Source organism: Amphiura filiformis, chromosome 14 (genome assembly GCF_039555335.1).
Source record: "Amphiura filiformis chromosome 14, Afil_fr2py, whole genome shotgun sequence".
NCBI classification, from domain to species: domain Eukaryota; kingdom Metazoa; phylum Echinodermata; class Ophiuroidea; order Amphilepidida; family Amphiuridae; genus Amphiura; species Amphiura filiformis.
Genome location: NC_092641.1, coordinates 55,189,052 through 55,202,503, shown reverse-complemented (window position 1 = coordinate 55,202,503; position 13,452 = coordinate 55,189,052). Strand labels below are relative to the sequence as shown.

The following is a 13,452-nucleotide window of genomic DNA, read 5'->3' as shown; positions in this document are numbered from 1 at the left end:
TTCGACACTTTGTTCAATGTTATCTCTTGCTTGTAAAGGACCCCGATGGAAATAAGCTTTTTCGAAGGCTTTTCGGGCTATCCTTGGTACTTGTGTTGATTTGTAATTTCGTTATACTTCACGTTTTGCAATTTTGATGTGAAATTATTTTATTTTGTTATTTATACTATATATAACTGTAGCGTAGCTTGCATGTGATTCTTGAAGTAACAAATCAAATTGATCGTCATTGACGATTATCTATCCCATCTCCAGTGACACCTCATCAATCAGCTAATTTCCTGGACCTTTGGATGTTGCCAAAGGTTGGTTAACTGTATGTCATATAAAATAACAAAAGAAAGTATCTTACGATCATTGACTTTACAAGTTACATCATTTTACCATGGGAAAAAAACGTTTACCGAAGCTATGGCAATGACAAAAGGAAGTATCATGTTAGTGAAATAAATATAAGAGTTCCCATTAAGGGGCACTACACCCTGTAGTAAATTTGTGACTATTTTTTGCATTTTTCTCAAAAATAATAACACACTGGTAACAAAAGTTATGTATATTATTGGGGCAAGGAATCCAATTACTACACTGAAATTTCAGTGAGTCAAGACAAGCGGTTCAGTATGATAGGAAATGAGGTACATTCTAGCAGTACCTCTTTTCTTATCTTCGGTCACTGAAATTCCAGTGTAGTAATTGGATTCCTTGCCCCAATAATATACATAACTTTTGTTACCACTGTGTTATTAGTTTTTGAGAAAAATGCAAAAATAGACACACATTTATCGAGGGGTGTAGTACCCCCTTAAGGGCGCCATAACATACACTAATATCAGGTAGAATAAGTACTATGGCAAATTGCAAATATTTATATCATTATATCATTCGAAGCATGATAGCATCCATTAAAGCAAATTGATGTCATTATTGAGCTCATCCAAGTGAGTACAACGTTTCGATGACTTTTTTTTATCATTGCCAACGTTCCGAATTAGCTGCATCCAATACATCCAATATGACATCCATATAATTGATGACATTCTTCTGATCAAAGTGTGACATTGATTATAATGATTCTCCTCCCACATTTTCGATCAGTATGATACAGTATAATACAAAAACACAGTTGGTTAACCGTGCCATTCATTATTCATATTATGTTGTCTATCATTCTTCTGCAAAGGTGAATGTCGTTTTTTGGTAATGATGTTTAAAATACCAACAAAACGTGTTTATTTTTTTTGACGTATACTGTATTTTACGAGAACATAATGGGCGTTGGTCTGAGAACATATTTTGGCAAAAGGCTACTATGTACGACTACTATGGGATTATTTTAAAGTAGAAGCCAAAACAACAGTGTGCTACGTGTGCATTTGTGAAAATACAATGTTGTCCTTTTTAGCCGCTTCGTGACATTTATCTTGTTTTATGTTCTTTGACAACTTAAAAGTTTTCAAACTGATCATGTGTCGCTATGCGGCAAATCCTTCATTTCATATAGCTTCTCCGACTTAGAACGCTTCATGTTTTAAATAATGATCCCGGAATAGTGATATCAATTATTGGTTTCACACAATAATAGCTGAGAATTGCAAGGTGACAAACCTTTTTTTTTTATCCATATGTATTATTTGATGCCGCGAACCCCAAATCACTTTCCTTGTCAAGATTTGTGGCGCCGTTCCCAATTGATCACATGATTTTTCCCAAAATTTGATATTTGATATTTTCCCCTGTAAGTTAGGGACCCTTACATGATTTGACCGACTTCATGATTTAACACGTTTCATAAGCGGCCATTTTGAATTTATGCAAATTAGGACTCTTCTACTACTAGGATTGTTCGGGACTGTTGATATGATTTTGTGTGAGCATTCGGGAGATGGATGCATGTAAACTGGATTCAGTTGCAATTTGTGGTGAATCCTTTCATAATTTTACTAACCTATTAGAAAAAACGAAAACCTAATGTAACTGCTAATAATCTGTTTTTCACAATAATTGACACATTCATCCACTTTAATCACAATAACGAAAGTGCTATTAATGATATAAAAAACTATCAATAGAAGACGAACCGTATATGACAAATGAGCGCATCTAAATATATTAAGAAATTCAATCCACGATATATATATCAGATTCCGGCGGATGGCGCGGTAAACTGGTTTAATGTTACTCTGTGGAAAACATGTATTGTCCTTGAACATAATACAAAGTGGATAAGATGTTAGTCTTGGCATTTGAAAATAGGTCAATACATTGACAATACTGACAATACTGTCGCCAATAACAGTCTCCAGTGGCTGTTGCTAATTATAAATTCGAAGATATTGCCAACATACAAACATAAGCATGCATCTTGTGTCAGAAATTGACTGATATGGACTACCCCCGAGTTAGGTGCTGGGTGAAAATTGTACCACTAAAATGAGCGCAAATGGATGGATATCTACGATTAACTGAAGTCGTTCGGACGTAAAGACGCGCATTTTTTATGACGGATGGAAACCTTTAGGGAGGGTTCTTAGTTCTAGGGTTAACCAAGGATCTGGGCTGGGAAAATGAGTAAAATATTATGAGCTTTCCTCTGACAATGTCTGATACCAAAATCTTAATGTTGATGAAAAGAAATATGCCATGGGGCTGTTGATCGGTTCACGGAGCTATAAATAAGATAACATTACAAGGAAATTAATTCAAGGTTATCACTTCCAATCTGTCCAAGGCAGATCACAGTTACATAATTAAACATCTATAAATAGATACTTATTGTTTTATTCAAGACGGTTTTCAATTACAAATTTACATCATTAGCAGTTATTGAATAATATACTTATATATTTAGCAGCACTTCATATAATTTTCAGGTCACCAGACGGTGGACTTGGAGGCAATCTTTAATTAATGCTGTTTCAGAGAATGTTTTATTGATTATTCTAAATTGAATATTGTGTTAATGTATTAATTGTCTATGGTTTGCAATGTGATGCACTCTTCCTTCAAGTTATTCTCCGATATTTAGAATAAAGGAATTTAGATATGTCAAATAATTGCAACAAAAAAAAAAGCACCCAGGAAATGACTGCAATTGTTTGGTGACTATCAGAATGGTCAACTGCAGATCCGTCGGAACACGCTTTTTCAATGGGAAATGAACTTTGCTGCTTGGATGATGTCACGACGAGGATAGAATATTGAAAAGCGTGTTCCGACGGATCTGCACTCGACCGGCCTCCTATAATGTACAGTTGTGCTGTGTGTGTAGCATATTCTTCTGTTAGCATGATCAATGACTTTGGTGAATGATCAATATTAAGAGTGACTTCCGGGAGTTAACATTTGAAGTCAATATTCAGTATTGCTTTCGTGTAACACGTATACGAGGGTCTGTCAGTATGTAATGAGAGTTGACTTGTAAGTTCATATATGGATTAATTTCATGGCATTTCTCTATGATCACATCAACTTTGTATTTCAAACAACACATTATATCGCATAGTTGATTACGTAACAGCATTATAAAATAAATGGTCTACAGTCACTGGCTAAAAGTGAGTCGTTTTTGTTATGGAAAATAAGAGGCTGAAATGAGGTATTGTATATTTAAGATTTTTTCCTGAATCAAAGTACGGAGAGTGCTGTTTTGGAATAGTAGTAGAACACACATTTCCAGCTTATATGCTAATGCTGTTACGTAATCAAGTATATGGAATCATATATAGACAAATGTACAGTATTTATGTGATCATGAAGAAATTCCATCCAAATATTCAATATATGGGGTCAAAGGTCAACTTTCATTACATACTGTATACTATCGAGTATTGGGACTATTTTGATACATCTTTTTATGCCAATATGCGAATATTTTTGAGAAGGAGAATAAGATATTAATAGTGTAAACTAATGCCTCGTTTATTGCCAAAAATGCGATCAATATAATATTCCTGTTCCTACCTTGATTATTAAATTGTTGTAATAACAATGATATACCAATATCAACAGGAAAAATATCATGTCAACAAAGTCTCACCTGTTCGTTCGGATAAAATATGCAGTTCAGTAAAATACCAAAAACAGAAAACCAATGATCATGTTGATACGTTAACGTAAAAAAGGAACTGTTAATTTGGCAATTATATGATGCATTCACATCTGTAAATTCACAGCTGTATTTTGTTAAGGGGGTACTACACCCCTCGATAAATTTGTGTCTATTTTTGCATTTTTCTCAAAAACTAATAACACAGTGGTACCAAAAGTTATATATATTATAGGGGCAAGGAATACAATTTACTACACTGGAATTTCAGTGACCCAAGACAAGCGGTTTGTTATTTATGATAAGAAATAAGGTACCGCTAGGATGCACCTCGTTTCCTATCATATATACTGAACTGCTTGTCTTGAGTCACTGAAATTTCAGTGTGGTAATTGGATTCCTTGCCCCAATAATATACAAAACTTTTGTTACCAGTGTGTTATCATTTTTTGAGAAAAATGCAAAAATAGTCACAAATTTACCACAGGGGTGTAGTACCCCCTTAAAGAACAAGAAACTATTAGAAGCTGCTGTTAATGATACACACTATGAATAGAAAACAATACATTTATGGTATAGATGAGCGCATCTAAATATATTGCGAAATGTAAACCACAGAATGAAATTCCGGCCGATGGCGCGGTAAACTCACAAACTGGTTTAATGTTTCCGTGTGAAAAACATGTATTGTCATTGAACAATAATGGATAAGATGTTAGTCTTGGCATTTGAAAATAGGTCAATACATTACAGCGTGTGTTGCTTCTTTCGCACATTTCTAAGAAATTGTGAAAATACAAACATACATAAACATCTATTGGACTGATAATTATGTGTTGCATTGCCCAAAAGGATGTTGCAAAATATGACCAGCTCGCAGGACTATGACAGCTGACGTGGCAAATAATGTATTCCAGAAATAATGATTTTATGTACAGATAACTCTAGAATATTATTCTTTAGTTTTTTGAAAAGGTTTCATATAAACATATTTTTTGCAGAATTTAACACTGTCAATCTGAGTTTTAGTCAAAAATACAATAGTGCATGTCTTAAAAAATTAAATAATGTTACATTTACCTTCATTTTGAGGTATTGTACTGAGATTTATACATGTAATTGATTCATGTACGATAGGGTAACACACAATAGTGAGTAATCCCGATACCGATGAATGATGTGAAGTGAATAAACATGAAGTTGAAACCCATACATTCTCTGAAAGACATGATAGGGAGCATTTCAAATGGGGTTACCGATATGGGTGACTCCTATCTACATCCCTTGTGTGATAAAGATCATGTGTTTCATGGGGGTGCATAATTTACACAACATAAAAGTCAGCTGGAATAGTCCAATCATGATTAGTGCATTAGATTTGATATGTATTTGTATGCCAATACATTGAACAATGTCTTTGAGAAGGAATCAAATGTTCTTCAGATGTCTGATTTTACGTTTGCTTAATTCATTGCCTATCGTCAAAATACTTACTTTAAAAGTGAAGGAAGTAAATAACAATAAAATAATAAACATCACTAATTAATACGTTTGTGAAGATTATCATTAATACAGACACTAAATATAATGAAAAAAAAATATTGTGACTGTTCCTTTGAAATGGCGCAAATGCTCATCTCATCTTCTGATTATCGCTTCCAACATGTCCAAGGCAGAACAGTTATAGCAAATTAAACATCAAATAGATACTTTTTCCAGGTCGTTTCAAGCAGGCGGCGGATGACATGATCGAGCCGGCAACTCTTGAAACCGCCCGGCCGTATGGCATTTTCCATATACTCGGTTAGTTTTGTGGGGTTCATTATCGAACCCCAACGGTTTTAGCTTGTATTTATATTATTTATCAACATAGGCCTATTTGTTTGTGATATTTCAAGCGTTTTAAAATTTCAAAATAATCCCATTCAATTACACGGTTGACGATGAAAATTTACTGAATTTAGGGAATGCACGTCATACACCACCTGGTTTCAAGCTACAAATTAACAGCGTTGGTAAATAAGATAATAATATTCGTATAGAAAGCAGGACTTTACATAATTAGTAGATCAGACAGTGGCCTTGCAGACAATCCATAATTAATGTTATGTGTCATGGAATGTTTTATTAAATATTCTAAATTGAATATTGTGTCTGCTCCTTCCGGGATCGGCTCCGCTTTATATGAATACATTAAATGTCAATATTTCTATGATAGAAAATCAAAACTCGTGGGTGAACAAATTCCCACAAAAATACGACTTGTCATTGAAAGCAAATAAAGACAGCATGCGTAGAAACAGAAGGACATGACTTCAATTGTTTAATGATTTGATAGGCTTGAGTTTTACGTGCGTATATGAGCGATATATTCAGCTAACACATGATTTAAGGTTATTAATTATTTTAAACTGTTGTGATTTGGTAGTTCTCAGCATCTTACGAATGGTAGTGACCGTTGGCAAAAACTGCATTGCTCAATTCATAGCGAGCGTGTAGAAGAATTAAAATATCACGGATATACTTTTGTAGGTGCTGCGGTTCTTGAGTTACGTTATAAAGAGGGCTGAAACAACAACACTTTTGTAAATCGTACATAACTCATTAACAACAATACATTAAGCAAGTTTGCAAAGTATACGATTTGTAGAATGGACTTTTGCAAAACATCAAGGTGTTAATTTTCAATAATATATTGAACTAGATAATGAAAATCGATTTTTAGGTTGCTTCGACCAACAATACCTCGTCTGCCCTTAATAGCATACTTCTTCTGTCAGCATGACCAATGACTCTTGATCAATGGGCTATTGCAGCTGAAATCCAAACACCCCGTATAAAGTCTTGAACCTAATCTTGCACCATAGAGTACGAATTTCAAATGGGGTTACCGGAAAGTGTGACTCCATTTGGAATCTACACCCCTTGTGTGTAGGAGTTTAAAGCCATACCTTTCATTGAGGTGTATGTATTTCAACCAGAATAGCCCACTAAAAGATAAGAGTGACTTCCGGGACGTAAAATTAGAATTCAGTATTCAGGATTGCTGTTTTAGGTATGCCAATTGTATGATATGTTCACTAGTTTCCTTCTCGTGTTTGTATTATGAGATAAGAATACAGAATACAAAATATCAAAACAATGTAAACTGGGCTTAAAAAGCAGCACCGTTTTAGACATTATCATCTGTACAAGGATTTTGTACGCAATCTCACAGATCTCTTTTGCTGGTGCCGATTATTGGGCTTTGGCATGTGGTCCAGGAAGCTGTTCTATGTCAGTGCATCTTGCTGTTGTGACAGTTGGGCAACTACTTGGTTACTGACATGTGTTTAGAGTAGAGAATTTAAGTAATCCTGTATGCAAATTTGGTTCATTTTGATGGAAGAGATTTTAAGACATGACCTTGTGAAAATTATAAGTTTCTTTTTGAGCCCATTTTAATCCCATGCTTCATTTTTATTGACAAACATAAAATGAATAATATTGCTGCTTATTTAAATGAATTGAACTGAACTTCATATATTGTAATAAAACTCTCTTAACAAAAATGTTCTTGTAATAACAACAATAGAGGTTATCCGTGTTCTGTAAGCTGCATATCCTATCAGCGACTGCTATACCTGGTATGACTGTTTCAAAGTAGCACGCCAAAGTCATGCTGGTAACTCCGAGGTCGTGCATTGACTTGGTTTGAATGAGGAATACTACGGGAACCAGCGCCGTTTGTTAGAAGTCACACATGAGTAAAGTGGATAACCTCTATAAGAAACCAACCAGGAATCATTCAATATAAATATCAGTGACTTCAACATAAGTTTGTCAGGCATAGCAAAATAAAGATAAAATCCAAGAAGAGCAAATAACAACAAATTAACATACATTCTGTTCCATTGTGTAGTTAAGCGGCAATCCACTGGTCATACATGTAGTCTAAGATGCAGTGCATCCCTTAAAACCCAGAATCATGGATCTTGAGAAGTCAGTCACACCATTTGATAATTACATGATAATAGCTTTTACACCTTGAATACCATTGCGTCAGAGCAACACTAATGACGGTGGCTGAGGCGTGGAACGGACGAGATCGTCGACTTTGCTTAACAAGATTCATTATACATTGTACATTATATACAAGTGTTTTATTATCATTTTGTTCCTTTCTCCTTTTATTTGTACCATACAATGGAGTTGAAAGTGTTTTATTTAACGAATATTAGTATAATAGATATTTCTGACGATAAAGTTCTTTTAGGGACAAATAATTACCGCTCAAGGCGGTAAAAAAAACCCATTTCACCGCTTTCGGCGGCGAAAAAAAATCCGCCTGACCCAAACTCCCATGACCCTCCCTGAGAATCAAATTGTGCATGGTATATAAAAATGCAAAAACACATGATTAAATTTCTGTAATTGTTTGGTAACTTTGGAATTGTGACTTATAATTGAATCATTAGGAAACGTTTCTGGCAGATTTCAACAAAACACGGCAAAGCATTCATTTTTTGTCAAATTAGTAAACCTCGCTTTTTGATCGATACCTTCAATCGTCATACTTTGATATTTAAATCCCAGTGAAGTTTCAGGAATTTTTGCACCATTCCTCATACAATGTACGTACAATTTATTAAAGTAACATATGTGATTCGAGCCTGCACTGTTTGTGCTCCATACGAACCACAAATCCTGTATTACCACATAAGTAAATAGATGCCCTGAAAGATTATTTTCTAGTATTAATATATACAACTCACCACCACAAGGGCATTATACAACCAAGTCAATTACAGACAAGCTTGTTTATTGAGCAAACTATTTTGATCATCAGCATTTAGGGCAGGTATCTTGATGAAGTCCAAGTGAACTCCCGATGGTATAGACCGATTACTTGCATATTGGGATGGCTTTAGGGTTTATGTAGAGTAACTAGGCTTGCTATAATTGGGACGCAGTGAAATCGGCAGGTAGAATTGAGCTTCTTTGAACGATTAACACCTTTTTGGAATCTCCCGGTAGGGTAGCAATTAATAGTTAGAAAGATATATATCCTTTTTTTGTATATCATCAAGAAACAAAACAAATATAGACAATACATGAAAACACAGAACATTGAACTGAAAGGTCAAGGAAGCCAGGAAGCCCCTTAAAAATAAAATTCCATACAAAATCACAAATATAATATTTGGCACGATGGAGACCAAAGGCGGCAAATTTAAAATTGAGATAAAAATATGGAGTAAACAACAATAAAATACATACATCACAAAACTTCATAACTTTAGAACCAAGTAAGCCTTTGGTATTTTCAGTATTATAATAGCCTATTGTTATAAGTTAACAATTGGAGTAACTCAATTTTCAAAAAATGCCTCCTGTATCAAAATGATTGTTCGCCCTCAGTTATTTGGTGTTTTTGAAATTCCTGCTTTTTCCAAACGCACCATTAGATCCACCTGTAGTGACCAGACGTTGTACTTTATGTGTAACTCTCTGATTATTTCAAGTTGAGAGGTAAGCATTTTAAAAACACCAAAAACAGAGGGAGAACAGATGAAAAACAATAATTTTGATACAACTTGTATTTGTACTCCTCTATCCAATGATGTATGTGCGCCCTCGCAACAATTGGTCAATTGTAGCTGTACACAAAACATAATGCCAAATATTTGTATTTGGTATAATCACTAATCTAATCTAATGCAATATCAAGTTTGAGGTAATTGTCACTTAAACTTTTTTGTAAGAGAAAAAATAATATCCGTGAGAGTCTCTCAAACCCGCTACCTGCGAGGTTTGATTGACCAACATTCCTCCGGGGAAGTTTGTGCGTCAAAAAACGTTTTTGCTCATATGCACGCAAGAATTGGACGTTAGATTATACCAAGGTATTTGGAGGCTTATTCAAACGTTTAGTATACCGGTGAAAAGTCTGTTTGGTTGGTACAACCCTATGCTCTTAGTAAGTCGAGGTATCAACTGAGTTCCAATACGGACCGACCATTAGGCAAAGAAGTAAGCACATCTGACTGATCTGCTCTTGCATAATTTAGAAACCTTATTCATGTGACCTACATAGGAATGATTTTATGGCACTTATATAAATATTGGATTATTACCCCACATTTATGAGGCATTTATGTATGTTTCATTTATGAATACCATAATAGCATGTTATTTCAGCACGTAGTACACGCAGCATAGCAATAGAACAGCTGAATTAGGATCCAAAGCAAGGCCACGCCGATGATAGCTTTAGTAACTTTATTCCAAAAATATAGTTATTATTTAAAGAGTTAGAAACAGAAGTTAAATAACAAAACAAATCACATCAGAAGTCACGTACGACTGTCATAATTTTATTTAAATTTTGTGTATTGCATTTATTGCATGTGATATTGAATCGTTGACCTAATGCCCACATCGTACATACAAATTTTGAAATTTCGTACCGTTGTTTGCTTCATATAATTGGCAAGAATAATAATTAATAGAACATTGAGGGCGCTTTTTGTTATGATTGTAATATTTACAAGTTGTATAGACTTGTATACATCTGAGTATCATAAAAAATTTAAAAAAATGTATACAAATGAATGACCCTATTCAAATCATGAAACAAATTAACAATTATAATGAAATTGATTTGTTTTTGTAACAATGACACCCGCAATCTTCTTGAAACGTAAAGTGTGCTACAGATAATAACAGTAAAATTAAAAAATGGATACAACAAATAAAGTAATTTATAAAAAAATAGACTACAAAGTAGGTCTACGCCACCGAAGAGTTGCACTTTATTCCTTGTAATACAGCGTTCTCAAAATAATCAGAGGGTGTATGCCAAGAGTTTCCATATGTGTTTGCTGTATTTAAAAAAAAAAAGAAAAAAAAAACCTCAACTTTTAGTATAAAAACTAAATAGATGGTCTGTTTGGTTGCAAGGATGGGAGTTTAACAGATACACAACTTATAACAGTGCAGATTGAATCCACTATGGACTTGGACTTAGACAGCTCTAACGTTGTTTTCCATTTTAATTCCATTTCACGGAACGGCACACAATCTGATATGCCAGTAATAACCAGTTCCGAGCCACAAAATGTCAGTAGAAATACTAGTTCACTTGTGTGTTTGCTATAATGTATCCCTACCACCCTAAGAATCATGTTTGCATGCAATTTCAAAAAGTGTATTTCGAGAGGTTAAGTGTGAGAAGGTCCCATCTGCAAATAGCTGCCATATGTCGTAATATTTAAATGTGTACAATATATAAATGCACAAAATGTCAAATGAGTATATGGCAGCTATTGCAGATAAGGTTTTCTTGATTAACTCATCGGTGTGTTTTTATTAGGTAATTGGACCAATGTGGTGAAAGATGGGCGGAATTTGCTTGTTCGAGTGAGATGACGCAGAGAGAACACACCGCGTTTGATTACTTAAACACCTTTTACACTTTCTTTATTGTTCATATTTTGAATTATATAGGTCACATCGACCTAAGGTAATGTTTGGATTTGATACCATATTACCACACGACTCATTGAATCAGTTTGCACAAGGTCTTACATAGCGTTTTTGATTTTGACAATCAACGGATCAAGTATATTGAAGAGCTTCTACTTGACTGCGACACATAATTTATTTTGAACATTGATCATGTTGATGTGAGTGATGTGATGAGCAAATTTGTAAACATGTTGTATGAACATTTGCAATTTTTCAAAAACAACGTATATTAGTGCCAAATGTAAATACAAAAGATGTTACGAATACTAGTATTCGCAATGACAATCATTCTCGTAATGTTAATATGTGATGCGATCAAGCAAAATCAGTCGGAACTCGGAAATAATAAATTTTCAGTTTCTTATAGGATAGTAAAAAGCATTTACAAAGCTGGATTTTGCAGAAAACCCCATCGAAATTGAACAACCAGTTCCATAGATATGAGTTTCCAAAACAAAAGGAAACAAACGGGAATAGATCCTTTCTTTGGCTATATCTCAGAATCAATATTGCCGAGTTCCAACTTCCAACTGATTTTGCTTGATCGCGTCACATATTACGGTACATTTAATCACGTTGAATATTTTCTTTTCAAAAAACAAAATAAGAATTTGTATTATATAACACACACAAGGGCGATTCTACTGTCTTACTCTATTTCATAGCGTAAGACAATTAAGGTATAATTGTAACATTGATATAAAACAAGTATTCACGTCACTATCTATTGCTTTAGGTTTCCCTGTCGAATCTTCCAGATGATATGAACGTGTACATGTGTACAACATGGTAACAGGTTGAATGTACTGCGTCTGTGGGGAATAATACGGCGACTAACTTACTATACGTTATGTTAACGTGAGGCACATAACATGATCACGTGATGGCAATAGGTATCAACTTACATTAAGGACCACTTAGCTATTTTACATAGTAATCCCTGTAGTGTTAGTGGTTATATAATGAATATGGCATAGGTATAGTATAAACCATAGGCTGCCAGATATAAACATGATAAAAGACTGAACATTATACACGACATGTACATTACAGTCTCATAAAACCCGTATGTACCTGTATAATCAGTACATAATTCAATATTATTATTATTTATTTGTGATATTGTGCTGAGGGCACTATCCTCATGTATTCTCATCCATCATTTTAATCCATCGTATGTATTTTCTCATGTATACTTTAAACAATAAACCTTATATTTCTATATTTTTTTCTTAGTAGTATATTGTTTGTATTGTTTGTATTTTATTATGTTTGGATAACAAAATTGAAGTAAAACAACCCAAGCATTATCCTGAGACAAGAATTCTTGTCTCAGACATTATCATCGTGACACCGTCATTATCATCATCATCATAGAAATATTATCACCATCTTCCTTATTTTGAAATTCATTATCATCACCTCCATTGTCGTCGTCATCAGGACTCCAACATTGTGTACACTGCTCATGCAAATGCAAGTTACGTTAGTCCAGTTGACTTTCCAGGCTCTGAATGTCTTCACAAAAATAGCTTCACGCATGCATAATTATAAAACAACGTTGCATAATCCCAATACCTCGCGGCTTTTTGGTTTGAAGAGTCTCAAGCAGCAAAGTTGCATAATAGGGTTAATCTGATTTAGATGTTTTTTTTACAACAAGAATAAACTTAGATGAAACCATCACTACAGATAAAGTGCTCAACTAAAAAGGAGCAGGAATATATTTAAATGTAGTGAATTTAATATTTACACCATCATCATTCAATACAGAACTGTTTCGTATAGGTGTTGTCACCTATACGAAACTAGATGGTTTTTTTTATACATGTTAAGACTGGGTGTCACCTATACGAAACTAGATGGTTTTTTTTATACATGTTAAGACTGGGTGGTGG

The 13,452-nt window shown here is 34.2% G+C and overlaps 1 protein-coding gene across 2 annotated transcripts in view; it reads left to right on the top strand.

Annotated features, from left to right (window-relative positions):
• Positions 1–13,452, top strand: part of LOC140170323 (short transient receptor potential channel 4-like) — a 290,327-nt gene that overhangs the window by 122,085 nt on the left and 154,790 nt on the right. The gene's annotated exons all lie outside the window — the stretch shown is intronic.